Here is a 24,446-nt window from a genome sequence, read left to right as displayed (position 1 = left end):
TTATGGAAGTAGACTATGTTTTGGACAATGTATTTTTTGTGGATGGCAAAATGTACATCTTTTGATTGCCAAATGGTATAATGTTTAAATACTTCTAACCATGGATAGTAATGTCTTTGATAAATTCACGGACTTTAATAATAATCTGTTTAATAAGAAGTATAATTTATTAATTTTATTTAAAGTGCACAAGGTTTAAATTATTAGGACATGTAGTAAGCAGGGCAGTACTAGCTCGAATATCACACCGATAAGGATGGTGGAAGGGATTTTAATTTGTTAATATATATGCCATTATACTTTGTTTTGCAACAAAGTAAACCACCCTCATACCTGATAACAGGTATATTAGTCAAAAAGTTTGGGATGAAACTATCATTCTGTTTATTTTTTGTTTTGTTTGGCTCGCTTGTGCTTAATAAAGGATTTTCGACTGAAAACAGATTGTCTACCCTGCTTGGATTACTTTTGAATACTTAATAGAGTTATTAATTCTGTATAATAATAATATTTCAAAATAAGTTTTATTTTCTGATTTAGGGCGTTTTTACGTTCAATACATCTACTACCATTTTCTGATTTTTTTCTGCTTTTTAATATATAGTGATTAAGTAGGTATACAGGAATTGAAAAACTTTCACACAGAGAATTTTCGTACACTGTTTTGTTTTGGACCCACTATATCTGTATAGTGGGTTGCTTGAGACTTAAGGGATACCATGGAGATTACTTGTTTCTTATTTGAAGACATTGTAGAACTTTTAAAAAAGAAAGGTGGCTGGTATTCCTATACCCCCTCCCAGGAGGAATCAGTATTCCTAGAGGCATTCGGGTCTGGCCCAGCCACTAATTAGGTGACTCTCCTGCCTGATGAACTCATAGATCTTGTTTCTTGACGGGTGTGGAAAGAACTGGATACTGTGGAGCTGATTCCTAAATGACCTGACAAAATTTTAGCTCCTCCTAGGGATGGGGCACACTGGAGCAAGGGGGTCCCAGTTGATACCATGGTTGTGGCGGCAGCCACCAAAAACAGAGGTTGTAGAATAGAGTTCTTCTGTCCATCCCCCAACAGGGAGTCCAGGGCCTTGGGTTTGGTAAGCATGTGTATGTTTTAGCAACCTTTGCCTTCCGATCACTGAATTACTTGGCACATTTCATAAGATTACAAAGAGATTTGACCAAAGAACTTTCCAAATCTCTTTCTAGGTCCATGTTTGCCTAGGACCAAAATAAAGTCTCCTCTCAACTAGCCACCCTGCAGTAAATTTGTAATGTGTCCATGAGGATGATCTCCCATGTAACGGAAGGTACTGCAGGCTCAGGAATAGCTGTTAGGACACATGCCTGGATGCAACTGTGATTTTGTGGAACCCAGTTTAAGCTTTCATTCATCAATGTTCCCTTTGATGGATCTTCCTTATTGGGCCCCAAGGTAAGGACATGCTCTCCAGATGTGAACAAGAGGGAAAGTCTGTGTCTGCCATGGGCATAGGTTTTTCTACTCCTCAAAGACCTTTCACTACGAATCAACTGGGAGGTAGAAGAATGTGGTTTTGCAGATCCCAAGGTCCTTTTCAAGGGTCACGTGGAGATAGTTTCCCCAGAGACAGAGGGGAACTTCATACTGAAGATGCCACACCCACAACAGAGGTGGCCTGTAGAGCCAGGGCTTCTGGGATTCCTTCTTGGACAAGCCCTACCAGCCCTCCTCTAGGGAGGCCCGAATGTTACCCTCTGGAGGTAGCCGGGGGGACATTTGTCTCTGCACCAAAGAGCCTGGCTATTTATAACAAAAGATTCCTGGAACCAGAGAATTATATCAGAGGTTACATCATACCATTTTCCCCAAATTCCCCCTACAAAAATGAAAAGAACCCCCAATGTTCCACCCAGTCAGAAGGAAGCAGAAACATTAGAAATAGAAATGCTGCTAGAAAAAAAAGAGTCATCCAGAAAGTCCCCTCCAAGACCAAAGACTATCCGGGACCTATTCAGGATTTTTCTCGGTGCCAAAAAAGACAAGGAACTTGAGGCCAGTTCTGGATCTCAGCAAACTAAATCAGTTTGTGCAATATTCAAGTTTTCGGATGGTCACAGTTCCATCCATGCTGCCTCTAATGTGAAAGGATAATTGGATGTGCTTGATAGATCTTCAGGATGAGTACTATCACATCAAAATGAACAGTCTCTCCAGAAGATATCTTGGCTTCCAACTGAGAGTCAGTCATAACCAGTTCAGAGCACTGACCTTTGGTCTCACCACAGTCCCCAGGGTGTTCACCAAATGCATGGGAGTATAGCAGTTCACTTGAGACTGCTGGGACTCCAAATGTTTCCATACCTCGACGGCTGGCTCCTAACTGTCCAAACCAGGCATCTGCTCCTACAGACAAGGGATTACTTGCTCCAGTTGGGCATCCATCACCACAGTCAATTACAACAAATCACAACTCACATCTATACAGAGTCTGGAGTTCATAGGTGCTTGTCTGGACTCAGTCAATCAGATAGCCTCTGTTTCTCCTGCTCAAATCCAGACAGTCAGGTCCCAGGTCAGGAAAAGAATACAAAATTCTTCCAGCACATCTAATTTTACAAGCCTTGGAATCCTTGGCAGCTGCTATCACCCTCAATCCTCTGGCCAGGTTTCACATGTGAGTACTTCAGTGTACCTTGTCAACCCAATGGTCCATTCTTCAGCATCCTTTAACCATTCCAGTTAAGATCACACAGGTATGATCACACAGGTGGATTCATTCAAACAAACTTTCCAAAGGCTGTCCTTTTGTTCTCCCCCCTACACATGGCCACAGTGACCGTGGACACCTCCCATCTGCGATGGAGGTGGCAGAATTTGGGAAGGACAATCCAAGGTATGTGGTCTCCGGAAGAGGCCAAGATGCATATCAGTGTCATGGAAATGAGGACAGCTGTCCTAGCAGTGCAGGCCCTTCAAGATGTTCTCCCATCCAGGACAATTGCTATTCAGATGGACAACATGACAGTGGTCTGGTGCATCAACAAACAGGGAGGAACCAGGTCTTATCTGCTTTGTCAAGAAGCTGTGAGAGTGTGGCAATGGGCAATCTCTTCTAGTTATTTTCTAATAGCATTGCATATTCTGGGGGAACTAACATGATTGCATTCTGATGCCTCACGAGTGGTTTCACAATGTAAAAGTAACAGAGAGAATTTTCTATCAATGGAGTTAGCCATGCTGCAACCTTTTTGTGTCTCCCCTCAACAACAAATGCAACAGGTTTTTTGCTCTGATCCCTCCAATGGAGGAGTCACCAAGACATGCTCTAGTCCATGACTGGCCCTCCAGTCTTCTTTATACTTACCCACTGTTGCACCTCATTTCTAAATTTCTACAGAAAGCATGCCGATTGAGGGGCAACGTTATCCTCATTACCCCCTTTTGGTCTCAGCTTATTTGGTTCCCATTCATCTGGCCTCACCTCCTACATCTGCCCAGGTTACTGGATCCTATTCCAGACCTCTTGTCTCACCCAACAAGGATGACCCATCTAGACATAACAGGCCTCAAACTGACTGCATGGTTTCTCCAGTTCCATTGATCATTAGTCAGCCTAGGCTGTTCTCCCCAGTCCATCATATTTTATTATCTTCTCAAAAAGCTTCTACTAGAAGGATTTACAAAAGTAAATGGAAGAGATTTGTATTCTGGGCCCTTAACAGGGATCTAGACCCCCCATTTCTGCCCCTGTACTTGAATTATTAGCTTCCATTTTCTATGAAGGGGCTAGCTTTTCTACTGTTAAGGTCAAGGTCCAGTTGGCTTTCATTTCAAGCTTCCACCTAGGCGAAAATAACTCTACCTTAGCTTCATCTAAATTATGTAAAGCCTTTCTCAATGGGGCCTTTTTACTTTGATCTTTTTTGCCTAAGTTAGCTTCTGAACCCAACATTAACCAGGTCATTAACCTCCCAGTTTTCTTTCCAAACTTTTCGAATAAGGGAGAGTATATGCTCCATCTTCTGGATGTTCATAGACAACTTTGCTTTTACCTCCATAGAAACAAGGATTTCAGGAAAACGTTCCTGTTCTCAAAGTTACTCTGACTAAATGGATAAATGATTGTATCTCCTTTGTCTGTGGTAAAAGAGGATTATCCTTACCTAAGCCTCCTAGAGTGCATTCAACGAGGTCTGTAGTGGTCTCTTCAGCTTTTTGGTCAAGGACCTCTGTAGATGACATTTGTGCAGCTGCAACTTGGACTAATGCTCACACTTTTATTGCTCATTACAAATTGGATTTGGTTTCCACAAACAGAGCTACCTTTGGCTCCACAGCACTCGTGTGTATACTTCCATGAGGGCCACCCAGGGCTCGAGTAGCTGGGGACTCTGTCCCATCAGTTGAAGAATATATGAAAAGGACAACAGATAAAAAAGGTTATGTTCTCAGCATAACATTCCATTTCTGTTGCCCGTTTTAATATTTCTTCAACTTCCCACCCACCTGCCCCAATCCCTTTGCTTCTGGAAAGACCTAAGAGTTCTCTCGGGGACTTTTGCTCCTTGTTTCAGCTCCAGCTTCCTTTTCTTATTCTATCTTTCGTAATTTCTTTAGAAGTGACCTCTTTATATCTGGGGCAAAAAACTCAATCTGAGGTATGTTAGGTTGGCAGGGTATTATGGGGAAAGGGAGGAGTGTGAGGGTTTTGGATCTGAAGATCTGGTAGAAGCTTTGAGTGGGATCCGAGTCTCATATCTGAGCCTATCAGTTGAAGAAGAATGAAGGTGGACAACACAGATGGAGCATTATGGTGAGTGCATAACTTTTTTTTTTTTCATAGAACTGTTGAAACCTCTGTCCAAGCCCTGCTTGTTAAAAAGTAAAACAGAACTCTGCAGCGTCTGCAAAGCACTGCTATATGGGTTCCTTGGAACCTTAACAATAGATAGAAGCACATAAATATGGGAGAAATGTTTACAGTGATAAATGCTTTGAAAGCCTTGTATCATCTCTTGTCCCAAGTATTACTGGAAGTTTACAAAGGCATTAAGCATAGTGATGTGGTACATAAACATGGGAGTAGGGATTCTTGCCTTTTTTGTAGACTTGCTATGATAGCTGGGGAGATGGCAACTCAGCACAATTTGATTCTTCGTGCTTCATACATTCCTTCAGAGCAAAGCTTAAGAAATTATGACCCAGGACTCTTTGGTGACAGGCCTGGAAGACATGTTTTCTCATTCTCATAGACATGAATATTCCTTTATGCTTTTCCACCCTTCCAGCTGATATCCAGTGATCTCCCAAAGATCCAGAAGTACTCTCCAGAAATTGAAGTGGTGACCTTTTGGCCAGGGCACAGTTGTTCTCCATTCTTTTTAATCTGGCAGTTGGCACAGAGTATTATGGAGCTGTTAATGAGCTGATGTTCATCGTGTTTTACTGTTGCAGTCATTACTCTTGGGTTATCCTGCTGGCAGACTACCCTCAGTCGGCCAGAATTCCAAAGTCTAGGTCCGGCGTCGGTTGCTGTCGCCTCTTCTCTGACGTCAGTGTGCCAGGGGTATAAAAGATGCAGCCAACGCCATTTTCTTCAGTCTTTCTTGCCGCGCGGGTCCCGAAGCAAAAGCAGTTAGCAAGTGCCGGTTGGCCGACTCCTGAGATTTTCAAATCCGAATTTCAGAACCGAAGTCTTCATTAAAGCTAAGTACCCCGTTGGGGAAACTTTTTTCTTGCTCCAGACCGATGTCAGAAAAAGTTAACAATTGTATTTCTTGTGGGAAGCAAATTCCTCATAAGGATTTTCACTCTTACTGTATACCTTGCCTAGGCCCTGATTACAACGTTGCTAGCTGTCGGTTTTGTGCTAGATTTAGCCAACGCATGATCAAGCGTCGGTTCGATTTTGCATTTCATTACTTTGGCCGAAGATTTAATTATATAATGCCGTCGGACCAGCCGCCAACTGGTGTTTACAAAAAATGCAAGGACAAGGAAAAGGATAGGCATCCGAGGTCCAAAACCGACGACGAAGCCTCTGCTAGGCCAGTCGCCGGTTCACCGGTTCTCAGTGAGGCGCTTTCGCAGCCCCTGGCACCCGCTACCTCAGAGCCACAGGCCGCTTCCATCTCCCACGTGGAGCTGACTGGACCTCTGGAAACTCAAGGTATTGGACACTCGGAAATCATTCCCTCAGATGGGTCTGGAGCCACTGAGCAGGCATCGGCTTCTGAGGGTGTCTTCAGACCTACTCAACTATATATTAAGCCATCTTCAGCTTCAAAGACAAAGACTAAAGCAGCTCTAAAGACAAAGAAACAAGTACAGCATTCTCCTTCTCAGACTTCCATGCCTAAAAAACAGATGCTCAAAATGGTCGAAGACCTAATTAGTTTGATAAGAGGCCTAGACAAGAGACAGAGTATGATTCTTCTGATCAGGTTTCTATTTCCTCTGATTCCTCTTCTGAACAGGATTACTCCATGTTTCCCTATGAGGATTCTGATGCTGAAGAATCCATTCCTTCAGCCTCTCCTCCTGAGGATTATTCTTTTGGGGAAACCCTGCATACCATGAGGGAGCATTTCCACTGGGATAGCCAAGATTATTCTGAATCTAAGAAAAGGCTCAGAGACTTTCTGCTACTTCCTCAGCACAGACCCCTTGCTATTCCACCTGTATCGGCAATATTTAATGTCACTGCTTAAACAGAAAATGTTGACAAATACTGAATGTTCAGAGAACAAGGAATTGCAGGATTTATTGCATGCAGCTGACCAAGTGGGAAAGCATACTTTGCAATGTGGTTATTATTCACTGGAGGCTTCTTGCAGGGCCACTGTTACAGGTTCAGTTATTAGGAGGCATGCTTGGTTAAAGGAACAGAATCTGCCTGATCATGTTAAAGCAAAATTATTAGATGCACCATTACAGCATGATACTTTGTTTGGTACTAAAGCAGAAGAGGTGTTGAAAAAAATGGAGGATAAAGCAAAATCCATGCAGACAGTCAAAGATTTCTTACAGGTACAGCCACCCAGGTTTAGCAGGAACTGGCCCTCTAAAAATTGGTCCTTTCCAGTGTCAGACAGACCACAAAGAGGCAGATACAGGCATCCTAGAGGCAGATCTCAGCCCCAAGGCTCATACAGGCCTAAACAATGGGGTGCTCCTACCTCCAAAAGTGGAGAAGACAAATCACAACCTTACAGGAAACAGTCACAATGACTTTCCTCTACCAGATCCAAGCACTTTTCTTTTGGCAGCCCCCTTGGGGGGAAATCTAGCACTTTTTTCATCAAATTGGCAAATGGTCACCCAAGACAAATGGGTCCTGAACATAGTGTCCCACGGCTACAGGTTCCATTTTCACACCCTACCAAGGTCAAAAGGTATGCCAGACCTGCCACACAATCAATGGGCAGAGGCACTAAAACAAATTACAGCCCTCATAGACATGAGGGCCATTCAGCAAGTACCACAACAAGAGCAGGGGCAAGGATTTTATTCCAGACTCTTTCTAGTACCCAGAAAGGACAAAACCTGGAGACCAATACTGGACCCTGTCTATACTAAATACATTTCTGGAAGTACCAAAATTCAAGATGTTGACTGTACAGCAGCTACTGCCCATGCTGGGCAAGAAGGCTTGGCTCATAACTTTGGACCTAAAAGAGACATACCTGCATGTCCCAATCAGACAATCTTGCAGAAGATACCTCAGATTCATAGCTGGCTCAATGAATTACCAATTCTCTGCACTGCCCTTTGGCTTATCTACTGCACCCAGGGTCTTCACAAAATGCCTGGCACCAGTAATTGCGTTTTGCAGACAAAAAGGAATTCAAACATATCCCTACTTGGATGACTGCCTAATTCAAGCAGGGAACAAAGACATTCTTCTGAAGCATCTGGCGTTTGTAAAAATATTACTAATTGGCCTAGGGTACACAGTAAACAAAAAGAAATCAAAACTAGTGCTCTCTCAAGAGATAATATTCCTGGGTGCAAGCTTAAACACAACTGCCCAGATGGCTTATCTCACACCAGACAAACAAAAGCAACTGACTACTTACTTCAAGAAATTGGCAACAAAAACCCACTTATTTGCAAGGAAAATCCTGCAGGCCTTGGGTTTCATGACATCTTGCATTCTACTAATGCATATGAGGAAACTACAATGGTATCTAAAAAGTGTTTGGACTCAGCATTGCCACAGCCTGGAGACAGTAATTGCAGTCATTCCCTGCCTGCAACAGGAGTTTTGATGGTGGGCAGAAGCCTGTCACCATAACAAGGGTCTGCCATTCAGATTACCCACAGCCAGACAGACACTGACAACGGATTCATCAGATTATGCCTGGGGGGGCCCATATGGCAGGAAAATGTATTCAGGGCACATGGCCTGCAAACCAGATGCATCTTCACATCAATCAAAAAGAGATGCTAGCTGTTCAAAATGCCCTGACAGCTTTCAAGGACCTGCTTCATTCAGGACAGTTACTGATAAAGACAGACAACACTACGGTCATGTGGTACATAATCAAGCAGGGAGGTACACATTCCTACCCCCTCTGCAGACAAGCAATGACCTTATGGGACACAGCATTGGCTTTTCAAGTTCACCTGCAAGCACAACTCCTGCCAGGAAAAACAAATAACTCTGGCAGACGAACTAAGCAGAAACCTCATGGATCCCCATGAATGGAAACTGGATCCACAAGTCTTCAGCATGATAATAAGGAAATGGGGATGCCCAGAGATAGATCTATTTGCCTCCCCTCACAACTGCCAATTGCAGAGATTTTGCACAAGGATTTATCACAAGCAAGCATGGAAGGTGGATGTCCTATCCTTCAGCTGGAAAATATGCTTTTCCCCCACTGCCTCTCCTTCCTAGGGTACTCCTAAAGGTCAGACAAGAGAAGCCAAAAATGATACTGATTGCACCAGACAGGCCACGCCAGCACTGGTACCCAATCCTAAAGAGCTTGTCTCAAGGTCCAGCATGGATATTGCCTCAAACTTCTCACTTACTGACCCAACAAAACAATCAGATCCTGCACAGCCAACTCAGGACCTTAAATCTGGCAGCATGGCGGATAATGTAGCCATTCAGAACACTTCTCTTTCAAAAGCTGTTATGGATGTTATCTTGGAGGCCAGGAGGCCCAGTACCAGAAAATTTTATGCAGAAAAATGGAAGAGATTCTGTGCTTGGAACCAGGAAGAAGGCAGTGGCACGTGTGTGCCAAATATCCCTCAGATTTTACAATACCTAACTGAGATGCTGAACAAAGGCCTTTCTTTCTCATCAATTAAGATTCATGCCTCTGCCATTTCAGCCCATTACAATACGGAACCACCTATCTTTTCTCATCTTTTAGTAAGGCAGTACCTCAGAGGGGCCAAAAACATTAGACCTCCAAGGAGAGCACCAATTCCGGCCTGGGACCTCAGTTATGTTTTGGAAAAACTCACACTGCCTCCTTTCGAGCCAGCATCAACAGCAGATATAAAATTCTTATCCTGGAAAACAGCTCTGCTCCTAGCAATAACCTCTGCAAGGCGAGTCTCTGAGTTACAAGCACTCATGGCTGTGGAACCTTTCATCGTTTTTCATCCAGACAGGGTTTCTCTGAGGACAAACCCTACATTTATGCCTAAGGTGGTGTCCAGTGTGGCCCTTAACCAAACCATTCACTTGCCTACCTTTTATCCTAATCCACAGAACAAGGGTGAGAAAATTCTGTATTCTTTGGACATACACAGGCAGTTACGCCTCTACTTGGACAGAACTAAAGCTTTCAGAAAGACTGAGCAACTTTTAGTGTCATATGCTGCAGGATCACAAGGAAAGGCTATCTCAAAACAGACTTTTTCTAAATGGATAGGCCATTGCATCCGTTTCTGCTATTTTCAACATGGCAAATCAGTGCCTAAGGGCATTAGGCCTCATTCCACCAGAGCAGCAGCCACTTCATCAGCCTTCCTCAGAGGAGTACCAGCCAAAGATATCTTAGAGGCTGCAACTTGGGAGTTCAGTGCACACCTTCACAAAGCACTACCACTTACCTCTTTACTCTAAGTCCAGAGCAGGCTTTGTCACTGCAATTCTGTAGGGCCTCATAGCCTCTCCTAACCCTATTTAGCCCAGCCGCCCTTCCTCAGCTTTGGGATTCAACCCAAGAGTAATGACTGCAACAGTGAAACACGATGAACATAGTACAGTTGTGTACCTACCATAAATGTAGATGTTCAAGTGTGTTCACTGTTGCAGTCCAGGTTACCCACCCACCATCCTGCTTTTCTTTGCTGGGACTTATCTGCACTTCTCCATCCTATACAACCTATTTGGTGTATTTGCTTGTAGATGAAGAAAATGTTATTTTTGTGCATGCATTTTTATTGGCATATTTTTCAACCTACCAATTTGTGGGCACTTGACATCTGGGGCAAGAAAAACTGAAGAAAATGGCGTCGGCTGCATCTTTTATACCCCTGGAGCACTGATGTCAGGGAAGAGGTGACAGCAACCGATGCCGGACCTAGACTTTGGAATTCTAGCCGACTGAGGGTATCCTGCCAGCAGGATAACCCAAGAGTAATGACTGCAACAGTTAATACACTCGAACATCTACATTTATGGTAGGTACACAACTGTACTTTTCCTATGATCCAGGGTTTGATTCCCTTAGCTTTCATTGTCAAACTGTATCACTCTGAGCAAGTCATTTATCCAGAGAGTCTTCCTGCCTGAGTCTGAAAAAAGTCCATGGAGATCAGTGGTCTACCACAGTCCACAAATACAAAAACAAACAAAGAAATAAATAAGTACCACAGGCTTCCCCTCAGACTGGATTTACTCACACAAGACAGAAGGTGTCTGATGCACCCTAACCTGAAAACTCTTAATCTCACTGCGTGCGTGACGGAATTTTGGTTGCTTTTAGGCACCTTTTTCTGAAAGTGTGCAACAGATGTTAAAACAAAACTGCTACTAGAAAGTAATATATGTGTAAAAGGAAAATATCTTCAAGTTGGTGACAGTCTATGAACCAGAACCCTTTCAAGGCTAAGTTGCCTCTGGTTCTTGATTATTTGTGTGAGCTGTTATTCACTGGCCTCCTTATTCTTCTCTTAAGATTCATCTTTTGGTCATTTCTGCTTCCTTGCTTAGATTCTCCCCTTTCTACATGTCCTCATGTCAAGCAGTTTTTGAAAAGGTTTTTACATGTTCAGCCACATAGAAAACAGGTGGCTCCTCCTTGGGACCTTAATTTTGTGCTTGAGAAGTTGTCATGTTTTCTATTTGTACCAGCTCTTCAGGTTAATTTAAGGCTCTTCTCATGGAAAACAATACTACTTATTACTCTGACATCTGCAGGTGGAGTATCGGAGTTACAAGATCATGTGGGTGAGTCAACCCTACATAATTTTCCATAAGAACAAGGGAGAAACAACTAGACCCTTCAGGAAAGCTCATCAAGCAGACAAGGTCCAGATGTTTTATTCTGTTGTTTCTTCTGCTATGCGCCTGGTATCGAACCACTTCTGGACAGGGATAGGGCCCATTCTACCAGGTCTTTGGCTTCATCTGTGGCTTTCTGGGAGGGGATGTGTCTAGAAGTACTCTAGAGGCAGTAACTTTGATCTTCTGTAAATATAATCACAAAGCATTACAAATTGGATTCCTTTTCCAGGTCCAGAACAGGCTTTGCAAGGACCATTCTCTAGGGAGTCCAGGATGCCTGAATTTCTTCCTCTTCCCTATGTGCTTATAAACTAAAGTAATCTACGTATTTAATTTAGGCTACTGCAACAGTGATCTAAATTTTGAATACAACATAGTTGTGTAAGTAAACTTACCCTTGCAGTAAACGTAATATATCACTGTTGCAGTAGATGCTCCCTCCCTCCAGCCCCTTTACTTGTTTTGTATGTACTGCTAGATTGTGGAGATATATGCACCCTCTTGTGTGTAGTTGCATTAGATTTTATTTAATTGTTCCTTTCCTAGCATTTTCCTTTGAGGGCTAAGCCAGCCTTCTTGGGGCAATAAAGCACTGTGGCTTTTGGCACCCAAAAACTGCGATTTACTTGGCTACAATCAGGCCAGTGGTAGTTTGAGTATATAGAGGGCACATTAAAGCTTTGAAAGCTGGCCAATGGTCATATCCTAGGCAAAGATACAACCCATATAGCTTAGGCTACTGCAACAGTGATCTATTAGAACATATTTTTTTATGGTAACTTTACTAACACAACTGTACTTTATGCCTTATTTATTGAAGAAAAACAACAAAAAATAAAGGGACAAATGAAAACCATTACAACTTTTCTTTAAAAAAAATAAACAACCTGAACAATGTCAATAAAGCTTGCCTACTTACACATGAGCATTAACTAATATGCTGTTACTTTAATAGTGGTCTTGTAAAGCTGTGTACTTCAAATAACGTCTACTATGGCCAAACATTGATTGAAACATAAATATAAAATTCAGATATGGTTTCATAGGTTCATCGGTAAGTACTAGCCTAGCTGTCCTTGTCAGCCATTTTAGGCCCAACCAGTTCCCCTTTTTCTGCTTGAGATAACCTAGTCCGTTTGGTTATAGACTTGCCTTACCCATCCCATAATCGATATTCATATCTTACCCCAATGAGAATGCCTGCAATCATACCATAGATAATTTGGTAATATTTTACTGTAGTAACCCACCAGTCGTTTTTGGCAGAACTGGGCGTGGTCTGAGTGGTTGACATGCCACATGGTTGTGATGTTGTATGGAAGTGATGCATGATTGACATGCCATGCAGATTTGCCAGTGGCATGTGTACATTGGTTGTTGGTTGACATGTGAAAATCACCCCCTGTGCATGTGAGTTGTGAATGATTCTGAGACTTGTCATAATGGAAAGAAATATCCATTTTTCACAGATGAAGTACTGTTCTCTTTATTACAGATGCTGCTAATTTCATGTTGAAGAACCCTACCCACGACACAGCAGCCAGAGTAATGTTCTGTTGCAAGAATGAACCCCCCCCCCCACATCCCCACCTAAATTGAATGTACCAACTCCGAGATCACATTACAGTGAATAAAAGTATAGATTTACCGTTCTGTGCTAGACCATTTTCCATGCATGCATGCTTGATGCACCTGTAACTGCTGCTGTAAGCCGGCATTTCATTTTGCTACTGTTGAGTGCAGTTCGGAGAGCTGACCTTTTTTTTCTACTGTTCATGCGGTTTATAGATACTTGTTATACTTCAAAGAAATAACCGTTGTTCACGGATGAAATAGGTTCATAGGTGTTTACTAGGCTAATGACCACAAGGGCTGTTTTAAGCCTAGCCATGCATCCAAATTTCTGACAAGTTCCGATACCTTTGATGATAATCTTCTCTTTAATAATGATGGTGCTACATATCCATCAGTGGGTCAGTACAGGGTTTAAGGTTACTACAATATACGTTGTTTCCTTTTCCTTTCATTTCATTTTTAAAATGTATTTCCTTATAGCAGGGCGTGCACCTTGCATCATTATTAAAGAGAAGACTGTTTAATCCAAACAACTATTATTTCTTGGTTTTATAACAAGGTTGAAGGATCTGTATACCGCATGCTCAGAATGCCGGCTGAATATTCATGCAGACGAAAAAGACATCAAGATGAGTATTCATCCATTTTCCTGCACGTCACCTGGTACTCGGTGATGGACAGGGCTTGGGTGGGCCTTGCTACTGTGCATCCGGGGGTTACTACAGTAAGACATTGCCAGTAATTTAAGGGGACTCGTGCTTTGGATAAAGCATTTAGTTGCTTCCTCTGTCCAATAGTAGTACAGGGGCAGTCGTGGGCTAAATTTTCTGTTTCCCATCCATAGCTCTAATGTATCTGGACAGTGACGAACTTTGTCTTATGTGGATGGAGAGTCTGTTCCACAGTATCCTCTGCAAGGTATACCTGTCCCTCCAAACCATTCTGTTGATGTTGCAGAAGAGGTTTAGATTCCTAGATTGAGTATTTCTGATGGCATTTGACTTGCTGATGTGCAGTAAATCCAGCCAGACACAGGTCACCTCTTAGCAGTCTAGGATATCGAGTATAAAGAACTCTTGAAGATAGTGTTTGAAGATCATTCTTGCTTTTGACCTCTATTTCCCTTGAATGTGTTATGGACTTCCTTAATTTCCCTTTTGGCTATGGAGTCTATTGCCTTCATGGTATCTATCATTACTTAATGGGAAATCAGTTTCAGGGCTGTATTTTGGGAGGGCTCATGTCTGACCCCACCCCTAGTCAGGAAATTTCTTTCATGGGAGCATCTGGCTCACGGATAATTCTTCACTGTTATGGAAGAATTGCAGCCCTTTGTGGGCAGTCCCTGACTGAGACCTGACTTAGGTCACTCAGTATTTGAATGGTCTCTGGTTCTGAGCATGGCTAACTCCTTTTTCTACTGTTGATTTGAAGGTTGGGGTTATACCCCTGTTTTTAGGTCCCTGCATTTTGCTGTTCCATACCCAGTGCTTCTCTGTAACTGAATTCCCTCCCCCAGTATTTGTGGGCCTGGATAGAGAAGGTGGACATAGATTGCACTTGCCTTGGTAGCTTCATAACCCCTTAGAGATCTGATCAGAGTTGTTCTCTTCTTTATATTGTGGAAGTTGGCTTCATGCCAGGATCCTGGTCTGCCAGGTCCCATCACCCTCTGGCTGTGTTCTGGTATAAGGTGGCATCTGCTAGCAGGTTTTTATTTATTCTCATGTGCGAATGGTCTCCTTGGGAATGACTGGTACCTTGTAGCATCTTGGTTGGCTGCAGGCTTCCAGGAAATTCATCATATATATAACTGAAGTTCCATCTTCACTGTGGGGATTAGGGGTACAGGTTCTGCTTTTGGTCCTTAGTGATGTGCAGGTTGGAATCTCACCACTTATTATTTGGCCATCTCACTTGGTAAGGACCACCACCCATTCCTTATGAAGATCCTCCACTTTGAGGGTCTTTAATTTTGGTTATTCTGTTGTGCATGTCATCTATGAAGTTTATGGTGCTGTGGAAGGTCCGGTGGTGATAATTCCATTTCTATCTCTGCAGCCTCCAAATGTCCTGGTGCTCTAGAACTAGTGGGAAAGGGTGAGCCTCATCCTTCAATCTGACAATTCTCCCAGTTCCTTGTTGGGATATTTAGCCTAGAATAATTGGAGAGTTCTCACTCTTTGGAATGCTGCTTTCCTTGGGGTGGTTCTTTCTTGGATAGAGTTGGTTCTTGTTGAACTTATAAGCCGTCCCTAGGCACTTGTGGTTTGAGATGCTTTCATTTCCCATTTTTCCCAGTGGTGAAGTGATTGTTTGATTAACATCAATTTATATTTGACCCACTGACCAGTGCTGTTTTTGTCTTGTCTGCTCCTCAAAGAGTAGCTTCCTCTAATAATTGCTTGTTCACTCTTTGACAGACTTGCTTTTAACCAGTGATATAACCAGGATTTTTAGAATTGTCCACCAGCTTATATACCATTTGCAAAACACACACACACACACACACACACACACACACACACACACACACACACACACACACACACGCACACACACTTTTCTGAACCGCATTCCATACCATTTCTGCTCCAACAAAAACTTCTGAAATTAAAATTTTAAGCAAACATAAAAAAAAGGTAACTAGCCTTGCCAGTCTATTCACCTTCCTGTTTTCTTTTCCTACACTAAAGCAGAGGAGAAAGAATACTTTAGAAAAAGAAGTCCGTGATATCCCTCAAAGTTTTAGCAAAACTCAGTATGCAACCTATACTGAGTCCAAAACAAACAGGCCAAGAACCAACGTAAAACTCACAGGAAAATGCAGAAATCACCAAGCCAGCAGCGTTACCACAAAGTCCACTTTATTCAATATTAGTAGATTGAGTGCTTTCATAAGAATGTAACAAAACTTCATCAGAATAACGAAATACTATACACATCCTGCTTAAATACCCCAATTAAATCACCTGACTTATTGCCCCTCCCCTTAAAATACTAGAACAATGTATACATTTATTTATGTACATGTAGGTAGTATGTTTTACTACAGCAGTGGTTTTATTTTTCTAGTATTTTAAGGGGAGGGGCAATAAGTCAGGTGATGTAATCGGGGTATTTAAGCAGGATGTGTATAGTGTTTAATTATTCTGATGAAGTTTTGTTACATTCGTACGAAAGCGCTCAATCTACTGGTATTGAATAAAGTGGACTTTGTGGTAATGCTGCTGGCTTGGTGATTTCTGCATTTTCTTGTTTGTCCAAAACAAACCAAGAAGAAACCTTGCAGTGTGGAGGGTGTGATTTTCACTTCCTAAATTATGTTATGCACTTAGTTCAATTAATAAAAATCGAACTGTAAAATATAACTGTAAAATACATGCTAGAAAATAATCAGAGACCTTGGTCCAAGTCTTTAGTAATCTGCATATCTAAGAAGACTGCCGAGGTCAGGCTGTAGATAGAGGTGAAATGCACAAAGCTGGTGGTTTGATTCAGATAGCTAATAAAATCTTCTAATTTAGCGCTGTCTGCTTTCCACACAGTTGTATGTGTATGCACATGTTTATTCATATTATGATTTGTTTTTGACACACAGATCTGATGAAGTATGTATTTTATTCGAAAGCATTCTTATTTAAAAGTTGTGTATTTATTAATATTTATTCCGGTAGATGTCTATTGGTAGATCTATTTGTTAGTAAGTCAGTCATTTTTTTAGTTTATTTCTTAATTAGTAAAGGTTTGATTAGTTGGTTAGTCTGTACAAAGTGCTAATAAACTGATAGTAATTTGTATGGTGTTAAGGGGGAAGGGGGACATGGCTAAAGGAATGATTTTAATGCTATTATTGCTCTTAACAGAACCACCCTCTGTAACTAACCCATTGCTCCAAACAACCTGATTATTTATAAGGAACGTTTCTGATGCTTTTCATTACACTCTGCTAGGATCGCTAGTTTGTGTGTTTCAATAAAGGATATTCCATTTTTAACTCAGCAGTGGACTACCTTCTATTTTCTGTTTGATTATTTTGTAGCATGTATTTTACAACTATATTTTACATTTCAAATTTTTATTAAGTGAACTAAGTGCATAACGTAATTTAGGAAGTGAACATCACACCCTCCACACTGCGAAGTTTCTTCTTGGTTTGAGAAAGAACACTTATTTCCTGGATGTCTACAGGCAGCTCAGATGTTATTTTTACAAGACAAATAGTTTCAGACTGGCAGATCAGTTCTTTATTTCTTGTAAAGGTAAGAAGAAAGGACATCCAGTTTTAAAATAGACAGTATCCAGATAGTTATTGCAGGCTATTCAGTTCTGGTACTCTCACTATAAAAAAGCCCTCCCCCAGAATATTAGGGTGCATTCTGTTAGAGCTATGACTTCCTCTAGGATTTTTGGAGTGGAGTAGACTTTACAGCTATTCTAGATGCAGCATCCTGGTCCTTGGTATACACCTCCACTAAACACTTCAAAACTGATTTCTTTTCCAGAGCTAGAACATTATTTGTTAAATCTGTTCTCCATGGTCTTCTGGACTCCAGTCCTGCATCCTCCACCCTTTCTGTCTAAGCTTTGACAATCATCCCATATAGATTTAAGCTGCTGCACCAGTAATTTAATGATGAACATAGTACGTTTGTGTAACTAAACTTACCGTAACAGTCTGAGTAGATCACAGCTGCACCAGTAGTTTAATGATGAACATAGTACATTTGTGTAACTAAACTTACCGTAACAGTTTGAGCAGATCACAGCTGCACCAGTAATTTAATGATGGACATAGTACATTTGTGTAACTAAACTTACCGTAACAGTTTGAGTAGATCACAGCTGCACCAGTAATTTAATGATGAACATAGTACGTTTGTGTAACTAAACTTACCGTAACAGTCTGAGTAGATCACAGCTGCACCAGTAGTTTAATGATGAACATAGTACATTTGTGTAACTAAACTTACCATAACAGTCTGAGTAGATCACAGCTGCACCAGTAATTTAATGATGAACATAGTACATTTGTGTAACTAAACTTACCGTAACAGTTTGAGTAAATCACAGCTGCACCAGTAATTTAATGATGAACATAGTACGTTTGTGTAACTAAACTTACCGTAACAGTTTGAGTAGATCACAGCTGCACCAGTAATTTAATGATGAACATAGTACATTTGTGTAACTAAACTTACCGTAACAGTTTGAGTAGATCACAGCTGCACCAGTAGTTTAATGATGAACATAGTACATTTGTGTAACTAAACTTACCGTAACAGTTTGAGTAGATCACAGCTGCACCAGTAATTTAATGATGAACATAGTACGTTTGTGTAACTAAACTTACCGTAACAGTTTGAGCAGATCACAGCTGCACCAGTAATTTAATGATGAACATAGTACATTTGTGTAACTAAACTTACCGTAACAGTCTGAGTAGATCACAGCTGCACCAGTAGTTTAATGATGAACATAGTACATTTGTGTAACTAAACTTACCATAACAGTCTGAGTAGATCACAGCTGCACCAGTAGTTTAATGATGAACATAGTACATTTGTGTAACTAAACTTACCATAACAGTTTGAGTAGATCACAGCTGCACCAGTAATTTAATGATGAACATAGTACGTTTTTGTAACTAAACTTACCGTAACAGTTTGAGCAGATCACAGCTGCACCAGTAATTTAATGATGAACATAGTACATTTGTGTAACTAAACTTACCGTAACAGTTTGAGTAGATCACAGCTGCACCAGTAGTTTAATGATGAACATAGTACATTTGTGTAACTAAACTTACCATAACAGTTTGAGTAGATCACAGCTGCACCAGTAATTTAATGATGAACATAGTACGTTTGTGTAACTAAACTTACCGTAACAGTTTGAGCAGATCACAGCTGCACCAGTAATTTAATGATGAACATAGTACATTTGTGTAACTAAACTTACCATAACAGTCTGAGTAGATCACAGCTGCACCAGTAATTTAATGATGAACATAGTACATTTGTGTAACTAAACTTACCGTAACAGTTTGAGTAGATCACAGCTGCACCAGTAATTTAATGATGGACATAGTACATTTGTGTAACTAAACTTATCATAACAGTCTGAGTAGATCACAGCTGCACCAGTAATTTAATGATGAACATAGTACATTTGTGTAACTAAACTTACCGTAACAGTTTGAGTAAATCACAGCTGCACCAGTAATTTAATGATGAACATAGTACATTTGTGTAACTAAACTTACCGTAACAGTTTGAGTAGATCACAGCTGCACCAGTAATTTAATGATGAACATAGTACATTTGTGTAACTAAACTTACCATAACAGTCTGAGTAGATCACAGCTGCACCAGTAATTTAATGATGAACATAGTACATTTGTGTAACTAAACTTACCGTAACAGTTTGAGTAAATCACAGCTGCACCAGTAATTTAATGATGAACATAGTACATTTGTGTAACTAAACTTACCGTAACAGTTTGAGCAGATCACAGCTGCACCAGTAGTTTAATGATGAACATAGTACATTTGTGTAACTAAACTTACCGTAACAGTTTGAGTAGATCACAGCTGCACCAGTAATTTAATGATGAACATAGTACATTTGTGTAACTAAACTTACCGTAACAGTTTGAGCAGATCACAGCTGCACCAGTAATTTAATGATGAACATAGTACATTTGTGTAACTAAACTTACCGTAACAGTTTGAGCAGATCACAGCTGCACCAGTAGTTTAATGATGAACATAGTACATTTGTGTAACTAAACTTACCATAACAGTCTGAGTAGATCACAGCTGCACCAGTAGTTTAATGATGAACATAGTACATTTGTGTAACTAAACTTACCATAACAGTTTGAGTAGATCACAGCTGCACCAGTAATTTAATGATGGACATAGTACATTTGTGTAACTAAACTTACCGTAACAGTTTGAGCAGATCACAGCTGCACCAGTAATTTAATGATGAACATAGTACATTTGTGTAACTAAACTTACCATAACAGTTTGAGTAGATCACAGCTGCACCAGTAATTTAATGATGGACATAGTACATTTGTGTAACTAAACTTACCGTAACAGTTTGAGCAGATCACAGCTGCACCAGTAATTTAATGATGAACATAGTACATTTGTGTAACTAAACTTACGTAACAGTTTGAGCAGATCACAGCTGCACCAGTAATTTAATGATGAACATAGTACATTTGTGTAACTAAACTTACCGTAACAGTTTGAGCAGATCACAGCTGCACCAGTAATTTAATGATGGACATAGTACATTTGTGTAACTAAACTTACCGTAACAGTTTGAGCAGATCACAGCTGCACCAGTAATTTAATGATGAACATAGTACATTTGTGTAACTAAACTTACCGTAACAGTTTGAGCAGATCACAGCTGCACCAGTAATTTAATGATGAACATAGTACATTTGTGTAACTAAACTTACCGTAACAGTTTGAGCAGATCACAGCTGCACCAGTAATTTAATGATGAACATAGTACATTTGTGTAACTAAACTTACCATAACAGTCTGAGTAGATCACAGCTGCACCAGTAGTTTAATGATGAACATAGTACATTTGTGTAACTAAACTTACCATAACAGTTTGAGTAGATCACAGCTGCACCAGTAATTTAATGATGGACATAGTACATTTGTGTAACTAAACTTACCGTAACAGTTTGAGCAGATCACAGCTGCACCAGTAATTTAATGATGAACATAGTACATTTGTGTAACTAAACTTACCGTAACAGTTTGAGTAGATCACAGCTGCACCAGTAATTTAATGATGGACATAGTACATTTGTGTAACTAAACTTACCGTAACAGTTTGAGCAGATCACAGCTGCACCAGTAATTTAATGATGAACATAGTACATTTGTGTAACTAAACTTACCGTAACAGTTTGAGCAGATCACAGCTGCACCAGTAATTTAATGATGAACATAGTACATTTGTGTAACTAAACTTACCGTAACAGTTTGAGTAGATCACAGCTGCACCAGTAGTTTAATGATGAACATAGTACATTTGTGTAACTAAACTTACCATAACAGTCTGAGTAGATCACAGCTGCACCAGTAATTTAATGATGAACATAGTACATTTGTGTAACTAAACTTACCATAACAGTTTGAGTAGATCACAGCTGCACCAGTAATTTAATGATGGACATAGTACATTTGTGTAACTAAACTTACCGTAACAGTTTGAGCAGATCACAGCTGCACCAGTAATTTAATGATGAACATAGTACATTTGTGTAACTAAACTTACCGTAACAGTTTGAGTAGATCACAGCTGCACCAGTAATTTAATGATGGACATAGTACATTTGTGTAACTAAACTTACCGTAACAGTTTGAGCAGATCACAGCTGCACCAGTAATTTAATGATGAACATAGTACATTTGTGTAACTAAACTTACCGTAACAGTTTGAGTAGATCACAGCTGCACCAGTAATTTAATGATGAACATAGTACATTTGTGTAACTAAACTTACCGTAACAGTTTGAGTAGATCACAGCTACACCAGTAGTTTAATGATGGACATAGTACATTTGTGTAACTAAACTTACCGTAACAGTTTGAGCAGATCACAGCTGCACCAGTAGTTTAATGATGGACATAGTACATTTGTGTAACTAAACTTACCGTAACAGTTTGAGTAGATCACAGCTGCACCAGTAATTTAATGATGAACATAGTACATTTGTGTAACTAAACTTACCGTAACAGTTTGAGCAGATCACAGCTGCACCAGTAGTTTAATGATGAACATAGTAATGCTTTGTGTAACTAAACTTACCGTAACAGTTTGAGCAGATCACAGCTGCACCAGTAATTTAATGATGAACATAGTACATTTGTGTAACTAAACTTACCGTAACAGTTTGAGTAGATCACAGCTGCACCAGTAATTTAATGATGAACATAGTACATTTGTGTAACTAAACTTACCGTAACAGTTTGAGCAGATCACAGCTGCACCAGTAGTTTAATGATGAACATAGTACATTTGTGTAACTAAACTTACCGTAACAGTTTGAGTAGATCACAGCTGCACCAGTAATTTAATGATGAACATAGTACGTTTGTGTAACTAAACTTACCGTAACAGTTTGAGTAGATCACAGCTGCACCAGTAGTTTAATGATGAACATAGTACATTTGTGTAACTAAACTTACCGTAACAGTTTGAGTAGATCACAGCTGCACCAGTAATTTAATGATGAACATAGTACGTTTGTGTAACTAAACTTACCGTAACAGTTTGAGTAGATCACAGCTGCACCAGTAGTTTAATGATGAACATAGTACAATTGTGTAACTAAACTTACCGTAACAGTTTGAGTAGATCACAGCTGCACCAGTAGTTTAATGATGAACATAGTACATTTGTGTAACTAAACTTACCGTAACAGTTTGAGTAGATCACAGTTGCAGTACTAACACCTTAGCTGCTTTCTCTTGGCAAAGGTGGGCTCCCTTCCTCTTTTTCTGACACTTAATAAGATTACAAATTTGCATCTCCCAAGACGTGTCATGGTTTCTGGTTACAGCCTGCCTTGAATAGGAGCTCTGAAGTTTGGGCACCCTCAGTTCCTGAAGTATGGTGTGTGAGGAAGGTGCCCAAAACATTTGTAAACATGCCAGATGTCTGATCCTTGGCAGTGTACATGCCATGCAGCAGCAATCTATTCAGAGATTTGCTTTAGACTGAGTTTACTTACACAGCTTACTATCTGGACTAAAATATTTTCTTGATGTTTGGATACTGTGATACTTTACAGCCTTTCTTTCTGTATTCCCTTGTAGGAGTATCTCATTTTTGCCAGAAACAGATTTTTGTTTTTACCCCTTAGTTCAGTATTAGCTTGAAGAGTTCAATAATGCTGTCAACAAGCCATGTATATCTTTTATCATCACTGCAGCAGTAAATCATGTCATTAGAGTTATCTTCCTTCTTGCAGTGATTTCTTTGACTTAAGGTTGTGAAAGCTGTGGATTTTTAGCTTCCCTGCTGGACACCAATGAAGAATTGTGCTGGAATATACTGACTTAAGTATATGTGCAGCTTCCTGATATCTACCAAGTTGATACATACTCTCTGTACAGAGGCAAAGAGATTTTTGGAGACTGGGAGTAGGTATTGGGCATCTGTCTGCAATCCAAGGCTTATATGTAGCTGCCCTTGTATTACTGAGGTCAAGACATCAAACCCCAGTAAATGACCATATGTTTGCCATGGCCGAGGCTGAGCCAGGACCTTATTGTAGTCCACTACCCAGACTACATTTCAGGACCTTTTCCAGCTGGTACAGGATTTCATAATTTTTTTTTAAAAATCAAATTAGCCTGCCTTGGAAATACCTGTGATGTCTAGAACTCCTGCTAAAAGGATGAAATTTGAACATAACTCAGATTAGGCTCCAGGCACCCATAATTCAGAGGCAGATGAATTGGAATATAAAAAACAGTTGTCTGCATCTCATATTTTGAATTTTCATAGAGGACACCCTCGTTTCTACTTCTCCATCAATGGATGTCTCATTTGGAGGTGCCATTCACAGACTGAAGGAAGCCTTCAAATGAGAGGCAAAGGAGTTGTCACAGGTCAAGTTAAGATACAGATACTTTATGATCCTACCTGATCAAAAGCCACTTGCTGGACCTCCAGTCTTAGAAGTAGTGGATGATGTGTTCTTCAGTGCATCAGGGGAGCAGCCTGTTTTTACTGGGTTCAGGATTCCCCCAAGTTTTTTGTACAAGAACCCTTTAGCTGAGCCAGCTGTGGTGTTCCTGAATTCTGGTAAGAGAACCCCTTTGGCTTCATCTAGGAACCCCGTTTCAAATTACAGAAAGAACAAGATACTCAGCTGCTTTGGGAAGAAAAACTACTGCTACCCTGTCCTTCAAGACCCCTGACTGCCTGACCCACATGCTGATGCCCCAGGGGTCTCTATTAGCTGTGTCGAAGTATAAGGCAGATGGGATCAAGGACTTGATAGGGGAGTGAGCTTGGCAGCAGTGAAACTTTCACTGAGCTTGAGTGAACTTTAACCCATTGTAATGTGATTGCTGGAATATTGTGGGAATGCATCCGTGGACTTCAATGGATCCACAACTACCTATAGTTGGGGCACATCTTAAAGCCTATACACACATCCAAATGCTGTCTCTCCAGGGATGTCCATAAGTGATACATTTCATTTATGTGGCAGATCATTAAAAATTTTTGCAAAGCTTTTTATTAAGAAATATCCTGCATAGATCTGGAATGATGGGGGGTGGGGCAATATCATAACACTTAAGCTGCTGCCAAGTGCCACAGTGAGTTTAACAAATTCTATAAAAACACTTAAAGATC

General features: G+C 40.6%; 1 protein-coding gene across 7 annotated transcripts in view; it reads left to right on the top strand.

The window, feature by feature from the left end:
- Window positions 1-24,446, top strand: part of LOC122815888 (ankyrin repeat domain-containing protein 26-like) — a 2,190,206-nt gene that overhangs the window by 603,450 nt on the left and 1,562,310 nt on the right. The window lies entirely within an intron of this gene.

Source organism: Protopterus annectens, chromosome 11.part0 (genome assembly GCF_019279795.1).
Source record: "Protopterus annectens isolate FY-2018-M chromosome 11.part0, PAN1.0, whole genome shotgun sequence".
Taxonomy (NCBI): Eukaryota; Metazoa; Chordata; order Ceratodontiformes; family Protopteridae; genus Protopterus; species Protopterus annectens.
Note: the sequence above shows the minus strand (reverse complement) of the source record. Positions and strands in the feature narration are given on the sequence as shown.